Source organism: Cryptomeria japonica, chromosome 4 (genome assembly GCF_030272615.1).
Source record: "Cryptomeria japonica chromosome 4, Sugi_1.0, whole genome shotgun sequence".
Classification (NCBI taxonomy): Eukaryota; Viridiplantae; Streptophyta; class Pinopsida; order Cupressales; family Cupressaceae; genus Cryptomeria; species Cryptomeria japonica.
Window position 1 is genome coordinate 213,204,857 of NC_081408.1, and position 12,400 is coordinate 213,217,256.

A 12,400-nucleotide genomic window follows, 5' to 3' on the forward strand; every position below is an offset into this window, starting at 1 on the left:
AATGTGTAAATGAATATTGGGTTGATTTCATATTTTTTGTTTTGTTTTTATTTGAAAATCTTGTAATATAATTTATTGATGAATTTGATTTTTTCTCTTGTTTTTTTGCATTTGTATATCAACTTCAACATAATATTTTTGATCTGATATGGGAGAGGAGTATGGGTTGATACCTATTTCTTCCCCAACCAAGGACTAAGATGTATCTATTGTACCAAGATCATCCAAGACATGATCCGAATTTCATACCCTATATTTTTGTAAAATTTAAAGTCTTACACACAACAAAATTTAATATTTAATAAACTCATTCAAAACCCATTCAAATTAAAATTATTATCAATTTTTTTATTGTTTTGAATTTAATAATCAGCTTGTATTCATAAATCTCATTATAACAAATATATCATTTTTTAACAAAATATATTTTAATGAATATCACATAATATTCTTTTTATAACTAAATACCCACTCCATTAAAAATCATGAGATTAATTTGTAATGAAAAATTATAATCATGTATGTGTAGATAGTGATTCTTGATTTCGGATTGCTTAATCTTATTTTCATGTGAAGCCTTTCTAGCAAACTTTATTATTATTATTTTTAATTATTTCATCCACTACTATCAAGATTTTGCGTTAATGAAAATTTATTTGGTGACGTAACCAAATAACTTTTGGACTAAATATGTCTAATTTTTCTAATAAAAAAGATGTTTGTCTTAGTAAGGTTTTTGTAATGAAAATGATTTCTTTTAAATTCTTGTAAGAAGTCTATTCACTTCAACATGGAAAATCATAAGAAGTATGGAATTGCTGTCCTCTTCAATCAGTGTAGATAAATAAATACAATAGAAGGAGCTAAATGTCCATTAAAGTTCAGTGCCATATACTACAGAAGAGAAGAATCTTAAGTATGGCGCTGTTGATAGATTTGGACAGGTGGTTGGAAATCAGCAATTCTGATATTAGGTACTCTCAAAGCTCTCAAGCTTTGTTTCTATTTTAATAAAATATCATATGAATGATAAAAGTTTAAAATATCTAAGATAATCTGACAACTGACCATGTTTTATGACACTTAAAAAATGTTATTTCTATTAATTGTTCTTGTAGATGATGTATAGTAGTAAACCACAACATATAGACAAAAATTTGTAAATTGATTGGTCATATCAGTTATGACACCTGCACATCATGATAAACTGATTCATTGTATTTGTACATGAACTTTACTAGTCAACCAAGGATTTGCAAGACTAGCATTCTTTGGAGTTAGTGTAAATCTGGTTGTATTTTTGACAAGAATACTTAAGCAGAGCAATGCATCAGCGGCAATTAATGTCAGCAAGTATGTGTTCCCTTGTGGGGGCATTTCTGAGTGGTTCATACATGGGGCGCTTCAGGATATGCACTAGCTTTCTTTGTATATTTGTTGAGGTAAATTAAAGACATTCAATTCAATTCGATTTTCTAGTTTTTGGGCACCTAATTAAAATATTTCGATACACGCAGCTAATGGACTTGACGGGGCATGTGCTAGTTTGCCTGCACCTATTCAAGTTAGCCTTACAAAAATCCATAATTTATCATATTTCTTTGACAAACAGGGCTAGTTTTTCTAGCACTGTCATCTTAACTACTCTTGTTGAAGCCTTCTGGATGTGGAGATGGCAATCTAAATTGTGAAAATTTTACCCCTGCAACAGTTGGACTATTTTACTTGTCTATCTATCTTGTGGCTTTGGGAAATGGAGGATACCGGCCCTTTATAGCTAGTTTTGGGGTAGATCAGTTTGATGAAGAAGATGAAACAAATGCAAAATCAAAAGTAGCTTTTTTCAACTGGTTCTACGTTGCCTTTTGTTGGGATGTGAAGTCTAACAGTCAATCATTTGTCTTTTAGAGACTCTTCGCTTGAAGGCTCTATATGATTATATATACTGAGTAAAGTCCATGCTTGATGTAGAGTTGTATTTTGCATTGTTGATTAATAGAAGAACTCCCTATGTTTCTGATGAACGTAGCTACTTAATGGTGAACCACATTAAATTTATGGTTATCTATTTTCTAACACGATACTTGCTTACTTAAAAATAATGGCATGTGGTCATTAGGATTCCGGTTTTCTGCTCTAGCAGAAATAACCTCCACCATGTTATTTCTGTTTGGAATTCAAAGGTATAGACATCGCATCCCCAGAGGCAATCCATTAAATCGTATTGGTCAAGTGTTTGTAGCAGCAATAAGAAAATACTGATTAAAGCTCCCATCGAATGCTGAGGAGCTTCATGAGATATCTAGTAAACATAGTGGAATCAATGGAAATCGAAAAATACTATACAGTTCAGGATTCAGGTTTGTCAAAAATACTATACATATTCCGGCTTCATTTCTTATGATGTCAGAGTCAATATACCTAATTTATATGTAATTTATTATAATAATGCAAGAAACCATTTTAAACTTAATTTGATGAATTGGTATGATTATTTATACTGGTTATTGCAGGTTCCTTGACAAGGCAGCAATAGAAACGGAGGATGACAAAGTGGAAGGAAACCCCAAAAATCCGTGGAGACTTTGTACTGTTACACAAGTGGAAGAAGTCAAGTGCGTTTTGAGATTAATCCCAATCTGGTTGTTCACAATTATTGACTCAGTTGTGTTCACCCAAATGTCATCTTTGTTTGTAGAACAAGGTGCTGCGATGGATACTTTCCTGGGCAACTTCAATGTCCCACCTGCTCCAATGTCAATGTTCGACATTTTTAATGTTGTAATACGGATAGTAATATACAGAAGGGCATTGGTCCCTCTGGGTTTCAAGATCTCTGGAAATCCAAAGGGTCTAACTGAGTTACAAAGGATGGGTGTTGGCTTGATATTGAGCATGCTTGCCATGGTTACAGCTGGTCTAGTTGAGGTGTATAGATTGAAAGCAGCCAGCAATAAAAGTCATAACACAAGCTCTCTCAGCATTTTCTGGCAAATTCCTCAGTACGCCCTAATAGGGGGTTCAGAGGTGTTCATGAATCTGGGCGAGTTAAGACTTTTTCAATAACCAATCACCTGATACACTCAGAAGCTTAGGAAGTGCCCTTCGCATGACTTCCATGTCACTTGGAAATTATGTCAGTAGTTTGCTAGTGAGAATTGTAATGGACATTACAAACAGGGAGAACAGTCCTGGTTGGATACCTGCAAACCTTAACCATGGACACATGGATCTGCAGAACCCACCATCAGATTTTTTGCATTATTTTCTCAATCTAGGATTCTACATATTTCTTGTTACTGAATTTTTATTTAGACGGTACATTGACTACTCATTTTTAAGAATTCAATTGGGTCATTTCAGATCTCACTAGTTTTTTATCACTTTGAGATATGGCGCAACCCAGCTGGATGTCATATTCGTTTTCTGAAAGGGGAGGCCAAACTCCTAAGTCAGGCACACTCACCAGAGCTATGAGAGGAGATAGATTTGACTCTGGTGGTTTCCATGAGCCCGTGTTAAAGAAAATAATGCATATTTAATGATCTACATAAACTTCTATCGCTGACTAAGTGATTCACTTATTATTTTGCAGAATTATCAGACGATATGTTTGTCATTCCACAAAATGTGTAGCATTAAATAGAATTTAACAGTATGATAATAATATTTAACGGAAGTATCATGATTTTGTAAAATTAATTGAAAAATTGAAACATGAAATGATGATTGGTAGGGAAGCCCATATACCAAGGACAAGGAATATAACTGATAAGCTGTCGAGCATTACATGGGACTATCCACCTCTATACTCTACGTCTTTGATAATGCCAGTTTATAACTTGTTTCCCTGTATATAAAATGCGAGAGGAGACGAGCATGAAATTTTGGAAAGTCTGATTCTTAAAATCTTGCTAGTCATTGACGCCACGTAAAGTCACATAAACGTTCCTCTTGCCGTGTAGAATTGGATTTCATGTAATGTTTTTTTTATTTTTCATTTTTATATGAATAAGCAATATATATTTTTTACAATCTATATAAATAAAATTTAAAGGTATGGAGACATAAATTTTGTTATTATTTTACTTAAATAATAATATTATTAAGTTAAAAATAATTATAATATTCATTTATCCAAGAAAAACCTAAAAAATTTTAAAATGGTGAGCGAAGGTGGCGGCTCCTAACCAGCAAGCAGGTGGAAGGTCAAGGGGAGATTAGATCATGGAGCGACGAAGCTGACGAAGCTTTTCCCATCGAAGCTATGAGGAGCTAGACTATCGGCAAGTGACCAACTCTTGAGTCATCAACAAGGAAAGATCAGATCCCAGGCCGACCATGGAAGGTGGATGTACCTAATCCGGTGCAGAGAAGATATAAGGATCTAAGACCTCAGAGGAAAATAGATATTAGTCATCCCTACACAAACAGTAACCTCAGGCCAATAAACTTGCAAGCATGGAAGAAGAATGGCTTTTCATGGAGCAATGATGGTTGGTTTCGCAATGTGAAGCTTCCTGCTACTGAGTTGCCACGCAATTGGAATTCATTATTAAATCCTAATCCCTCTGTATTGGAGACAGAAAGATTTAACATCCCTAATTGCCATAGGCAAGGTTTCAACCCTCCACTGGGTAATGACCCTAAAAGGTTTTAGAATGGACAATTTACGCAAGACAGAACTTCACGAGCCAATCATGTAGAGGTTTGGCGGTCCATTGCTTTGGTCAGAAACCAACAATCTAACTTGGATCGAGTGGGGCAAAATGAACCCTGGCGAAGATACCAACCATCGGTTTATCCAAACATTCACAAACTGGTAAGGAAAATCTCGAGACCCACTATTATTTTGGATGATAACAAGATCAATTTGGCTAGGTCAAATCTTCAAGATTACTGTTTTTTTACTAAATGGGGTGGAGGTAAATGGTTAAGGGGAAATTTTGAGAAATGGTGTAGATCGCAATGGGGGGAGGGCATTAACTTTAATGTTCTTCTGAATGATTACTATCTGATTGAGTTTATTAAAAAAGAGGACATATGGAATGCTAAAAATAAATGTCCTTATACTCTGGATGGGATTGGAGTGCATATAATTGATTGGATACCTAATATCAATCCTCGGTTTCATACCTTACCAGAAAGCACAGTCTAGTTAAGACTATACAACTGCCCATCGGACTATTGGCACATTGAGATTATTAAAGACATTTGCAAAGAACATGGCACTTTTGTAACTGTCGATGATATTTTGGAGGATAGGGTTTGGTGTAGTTTTATCAGGATATGTATTAATACCAGCCAAATTTCCAGAATCCCAAAAGAAGTCAAAATTATTGGTGTCGGCAATGTATGGATTCAAAGGATCGACATAGAAGATCAATTGCATCTTTTCCCCAAATGCTTCTCAAGGGAACATATTGGTCTTGAATGTGAAGTTCCGGCCTCTATCTTAAGAAATTATGCTTGTGTGCAAACTCAGTTGACTGATGTGAAGTCATATAAGGAAAATACATGAATACTGGGAACAAATGATGTAGAACAATCCTCGATGGCCAGTATGAAGGAAGTGGAAATTAATAATCCTATTGATAATTCTCCTCTCATTGTATCTAGCTAGCAACAGATCCATATTGACAACAATGATAGTGCTCAAGCTCTACTAAATCTAATGGAAGATGCTAAATCCCTTCAAAATGATATTGCAATAGAGCTCACAGCTTCTCTTTCCTCAGAGTCCACTAAGTTCGGTGAATTTAGGGTGACGGGGGATGAGAATATTCACCCTCTACTAGTTGATCCAAACACCTCTGGTGTTTTGAGAAAGAAAGGCATCACCACTAACTTGGAAGAAGGAGAAATTGTTTCCTTTGCCTTGGAATGGGAAGAAGATTTTGAACCAGTTGCCAACCTAATAATGGATAATATTGCGAAAGGTTTTGGGAAGACTGCTTCATATATTAATGCTCTAAACTTTAAACCAAAGGGCAAAAGCGGGTGCAAATCAAGGAAAACAATGCTGAAAATCGCAGGTGTGGCTAGTGGGCAGTCCAAACTTAGTTTAGGGAATGGGACCCCCCTTTCATAGGATTAATGAGGCTACTATCTTGGCATTTCAGGGGCCTTAATGCCCCTGACAAATGGTGCTTAATTAAGCACCAAATTGATGAGACTAATGGAGATATTTGGGTATTACAGGAAACTAAATGGAGTCAGGTTGAGATAGAAAAAAAAAATGAAAGCATGGAAACAATGAAAAGGTCTATTGAGGCAATCCGAGGGGGCCTCTGGTGGTATGGGAATAATTTGGAATCCTATGAATGTTAAAATCACACTCCTTGGAGAAGATAAATATTGGCAACATTGTCTGGTCACTAGTTTATGCAAAAATGAGAGTTTTAATCTCTTTAATGTCTACGGACCCTCTGTTGCTAATGACAAACGAGATCTTTGGGCACTTCTATCAAACATATTCCAACATATTTCTAAGGGCAACTGTGTGTTTGTAGGTGACTTCAATGCTATCCTAGAAGGCAATGAAAAGATGGGTGGTATTTAGAGGATTGGTGTGGTTTAGAAAGACTTCTAGGAATATGTAGAAAAGAATTAGCTATTGGATTTTGCCTCGAAGAATGGAACCTTCACATGGACAAATAGGAGAACCGGTTTCACTAACATTGTAGAACATCTAGACCAGGTTCTAATGGTCGGTGATTGGCTCGGACAAAATCTTATCCTTGAATCAACTATTATACCCCTTGTAGGATCAAACCATTTCCCTATTTGCCTAAACGTGTCTATAGGACAATCCGAGGGTGGCAACCCTTTCCAATTTGAGATGATGTGGCTCAGAGTGCCGGAATTACATGAATTGAGAGCAACATGGTGGAATGAGCCGGTACTAGGAAATAACTCGAGGTTGTGCAAGCTAAATAAGAAGGTCAAGTATATTAAGATCAAAATCAAAGAGTGGAACTTGAGTCAATTCCAAAACATCCATAAGGAGAAACTCAGGGTCACGACAGAGCTGGAGGAAATTACCAATTATGTCATAAAGACAGACATGAATGAAGAACTTATCAAAAGGGAGAGCTCTCTTAAGGCTGAACTAAATGAAACTCTTCAGTGTGAAGAAATTCATTGGAGGTAGAAATCTAGGGAACTTTGGCTCAAGGATGGGGATAGAAATACCAAGTTCTTCCAGAGATCTTCTATTGCCAACTAAAACAAGAACAAAATATCGGAGATTGTGAGGCTGGATGGTAGTATTGCCAGGGATTATGAGGATATTGCCCGGGAAGCGGTAAGACATTTTGAATCTCTAATGAATGGTAAATGCCAGAGTGGTCAGGAAGTAAGAAACAAAATTCTAGACTCAATCCCTTCTTTAATCACTGAAAGACACAATAAAGAGCTCTTCAAACCCATTGACCTAGATGAAGTTAGGAAAGTTACCTTCCAGCTGAATCTTGATAAGACTCCAGGCCTTGATGGTTTTCCTATGACCTTCTTTTAGAATTTCTGGGACATTATTGCCCAAGACCTACACCTCACGGTTGAAGAATCCAGAAAAAGAATGACTATGTTGGGAGCTATTAATCACACCTTTCTAGCTTTAGTCCTGAAAAAGAAAAACCCTCAACAAATGGGTTATTTTAGACCAATTTCATTATGCAATTCAGTCTACAAAATAGTAACAAACATCATTGCCAATAGAATGAAACCTCTTCTAAAACATATTATTTTAGATGAGCAGAGTGGCTTTGACCCTAGACGCTCTATTGTTTAAGGCATCATCACTACTAATGAAACACTCCACACTGCAAGGAAAATTAAAGATTCTTGTATGATTTTAAACTTGGATATTATGAAAGCATATGATATGGTGGATAGAGAATTTCTTGTAGAAGTACTGAGGAAATTTGGCTTCTGTAATGAATGGATCACATGGGTCAAGAATTATCTATCAACACCCAAATTCTCAGTTTTAGTTAATGGTTCATCTAATGGTTTCTTCCCTTCAATGAGAGGTATTCACCAAGGGGATCCTATGTTGCCATTTTTGTTTATAATTATGGCTGAAGCCTTAGGTCGGTTGATTAAACCTCTTCACCATAATGGTCATTAGTCGGGTGTCAATGTGGCTACAGGAGTTGAACATTCAACCCACTTGAAATTTTCTGATGATACTATCCTATTTGGAGTCTCTAGTAGAAGAGAGGCAAGGTCTATAAATACTTGCCTGAATGACTATTGCAAGGCTTCAGGGAAAAAAATCAATTAGAACAAGTTGAAAGTTTTCTTTATCAACACTTTGTTGAATATGTAAGGTGTTCTATCAAGAATCCTCAATTTAAGAGTTGCAAACTTTCTAGGTAAATTCCTTTGGACTCCTCTTTTCATTGGCAGTAATAAGATTTTCTATTGCATGCCTCTTATTGAGAAATGTAAATATAGGCTTGAAAATTGGAAAGGGAAGTGGTTATCATTTGCCGGTAAGCTTACTATGATAAAACCAGTCCTCTCTGTCATACCGGTTTTTTTCATGGCTTGCTTGAGACTATTGGCAACCATAGAATATGAGTTAATTACTATAATGAGGAATTTCCTTTGGAATGGGTTGGATGACAAAGGGAAATTTCCCCTGATTGCTTGGAATAAAATAAGTCAACCAAAAAATGTTGGGGGTGCTGGAATTTGATAGATTTCTATTATGAATTTGGCTATGAGAGAAAAATTGGTATGGGAAATTTGTAGAGGTGGTAATCTGAAGTGGGTAGGAATCCTAAAACACAAATATCTAGACTCACTTGAACCTAAAAGGATTCTCACAGTTATCAACCCACCTAGGGGTTCGGCCATTTGGAATTTTATTCTGGAATAAGTGATCAGGTCACTTGGGATGTTAGAAATGGGAGGAATGCATCCTTCTGGCTGGATTCTTGGAGTGGCAAAGAAGCCTTGTGTCATAACCCCGCTCTTCAATCTATAATGAGAGAAACATGTCAGCTTTCGGGACACAAAGTCTGTGATTATGGTCATTCAATTAAGGAGAATGGTATTGACAGATGGGTGTGGAATTCTCTGGACCCCTTGGACTTAGTCCAAAATCAGAAAGACATTTTTGCTGGTATTCTAAGGAATTGAATCATTCATCCATCCCTGGATGAGGACATCATTAGATGGTGTGGCTCCTCTGATGGTAAGTATAAGGTATGTTTTGGATATAAATTGAAAGAAGTTGTTGTAGATAAGAAGGATTGGTTGGTTAATCTATTCTGGCACAGATATCTACTTCCTAAAGCAGGATCGATTGCTTGGATGGATTTTCAGAGGAAGATTCTAACAAGTGAAAGACTCCTTAAATTGGGTATTAATGGGCCTAGTAGATGTGTATTATGTCAAAATCAAGAGGAGACCATTGATCACCTTCTGCTTCACTGCAAATTCTCCAGCAACTGTTGGTGGCATTTTATGGGCAAATTAAATCTTGCATGCCCTTTTTCGAAAGGTTTGGATGATTGGTTTCTACTATGGCCTAAACCAAAATGCAAGGCATTATTTGGGGACTTATTTGTCATCCTGCCCTCACTACTGATTTAGGAAATTTGGAAAGAGAGGAATCGTAGAATTTTCCAGGATAAAGATATGGGCTAGATTGCCCTCTATGGGAAAATTGAGAATCACTTGGTTGAGCTCCTAAATCAATCGACTAAGTCCAAATCACTGAAAAATAATCTATACGCTAATTGGGATTGGAAGCTAAAGCTTGCATTAACAAATTTGATCATCGCCCCGCTTTTTGGAAGTGGTAACCTTCAGATACTGGTTAATCCAAGATTGGATGTTAAATGGGAAATCCCAGATCTAGGGTGGCATAAGATTAACTTCAATGGTGCCTTTATAGGGAATCTAGGGCAAAGTGAAATTGGATATATTATTAGAGATTCTAAAGGTATCTGTATTAAGGAAATCTCTGAAGATATCGGTATGGCCACTAACAATGAGGCTGAATTCCGAGCGGCATTAAGAGGTTTTCAATTGGGAATTGAGTTGGGGATAAAAAGAATCAATTTGGAGGGTGATTCATTAAATGTTATCAATGTTGTTCATAGTAACCAAACCCCTAGTTGGTGTCTTAACCTATGGCTTCGACCGATGGTGGATTTGCTTGAGACCATTGAAGAGTTTCACATTATCCATATCTATAGAGAAGATAATATGGAAGCAGATAGACTATCTAAGATGGCAATTGTAGATGGAGGCCTTGATCCAGGGCTTACGGCTAGGACATAGATAAATTTTGAATATAGAAATTTATATGGTTAAAGTGTTGCAACCTATCATGGCAACTAAATGTTCTAGTTTGTTTCCCCAATGGTCTTAGTTTCTACCGGTTTGTAGTACTTACCAGGGGATGATCTCTTACCGAGAGTGGGTTTTTCTTTGATTATGGTGTCCTTCTAGTTCCTACCGGTAGGGGTATCCCACCCGGTTGTGCAGTCTCTACTAGTTGGCGATGTTGTCATTTGTATAGGTCTCTTGCACTTGTCTCTTACTAGTATCAATTACACTCTAGTAATATGGTCTTATCGAGGTCATTTCCTACACAGCCGGAATAGATGCTGTCAGAAAGATAACCTAGCAAAATTTCTAATAAACGGTTGCAATCGATTTTCTCCTCAAGTCACCTTGTGCAGATGGAGTCCCTAACCTGGGACATACAGTCAGGGCACATCTATATTTGATTATGTTGGTTAATATGGTTTAAGTGATGCAAACTATCTTGGTTTAAGAATGAAACGACTTTATTTCCGTGATGGTCTTGGCCTCTACTAGTTTGTAGTACTTACTGGGGGTGAATTTTTACCAAGTGTAGGCTTTTTCTTTGATTGTGGTTTCCTTCTGGCTCTTACCAGTAGGGGTATCCCCCCTGGCTACAAGTTCTAACGGTTGGCTATGTTGTCAGTTGCATAGGTCTCTTGCATTTGTCTCCTATCAGTATTTTTTATGGTTCCGATAATATGATCTTACCGAGGTCCTTAACTTCAGTTCCGATGTAGATGTTGTCACAAAAGTAATCTAATGCCCATAATTATTATTAGATATGATAAAGTTGAATGACGACAGACATCAAAGAGGAAATAAATTGTGAATAAGGTAACATGCTTAAGATGTGTTTTGTTTGTGCGAAGTAATTTGGCATGGTTTAGCCAGCTCTTCGAGCTTCTCAACCTTTATGAGCTGTCGAGATAAATAAAGGAAGGCCTTCTTAATTTAAGCATATCAATCTCTTCCCATTTCTTGCTCTGCTATTTATACAATGGATACACCGATATTGTTGGAGGCAACATGCTGTGAGATGGAGTTTCTAGGCAAAACAATTTATAAGCGCCTACAATCGATTCTTTCCTCAAACCACCCTTTGATTTTGCACTGTGTAAAAAGAATTTTGGGGAAGGAATCCTTAAATGCTTAACACAGATATAGAGCCAATGTAGACATTCCGCCTTTCTTTTTAGCAGTGTTGCTCTACATGGGGACTAGCAAGCAAAGGGCGAAGCTGCTCACTCAAATGGTGTTTGAGCATCACTTCCTTGGGGAAATTGATGCCGTACTCGATAATGTCGACGGAAATCTTAGAATGCCCTTTCCCCAAAATTATTATATGAGTTTGGGAAATGGTGTGGAGGTGAGGAAAGAGGTGATAGTAACGTCTCTTGATTTCAAAGCCTTGGAGGCCTCCTGGCCTAACATTAACAGAAATATTGAGTTCCTTATCAAGGTTGCTGGAATACTACCCGGCTTCATGACTTTTTGGAGAAGAACCTATATTTAGGATGACGGGTTGTCGAGCAAAGGAGACATTGGTATTTTGTCCAACGGTGACATAGATGATGGCAACTCTTGGGGTCTTGGTCGTGGTGAAGAGTTGTTTCCAGATGATGTTCACCACCCCTGTAAAAAAGCGGAATCATTGGCTCATGCTTCTAGCGAGAATGATTGCTTGGTAATATTGGATGTTGTTGCTGCTCCTGCTCCCAGTGATGATGACCCAGATTCAAGCTCTAAAGAGTCTTGAAATGTTGTGACCTCCTCGACTCTGTGTGTCGGTTCTCTTTGGTATTCCATTTCTCAAGTTATTTGTACTGGTAAGAAGATTGTAGGCCTTTGGCCAAATTAGGCATAGTAACAGCCAACATTTTGTTCTCATCCGGTTGATTTTATCTAGCAATATAGGATTCACGCCAGCTCAGTTAGTTTTTGGTCATTGTTTGGAGCAATGGTAGGGGGTTTTCTTCCTAGTTCTTCCCCCCTATGGCTCTTTCTGAACTAGGTTTGTATTTTTCAAATTTTGATTAATACAAGGGTGTTGCCCCTCTACAGTTATTAATCT

At 37.1% G+C, this 12,400-nt stretch overlaps 1 pseudogene; it reads left to right on the top strand.

The window, feature by feature from the left end:
* The first annotated feature begins 790 nt into the window (after positions 1-790).
* Positions 791-12,085, top strand: LOC131061184 (protein NRT1/ PTR FAMILY 7.2-like; annotated as a pseudogene).
* The last annotated feature ends 315 nt before the right edge of the window (positions 12,086-12,400 follow it).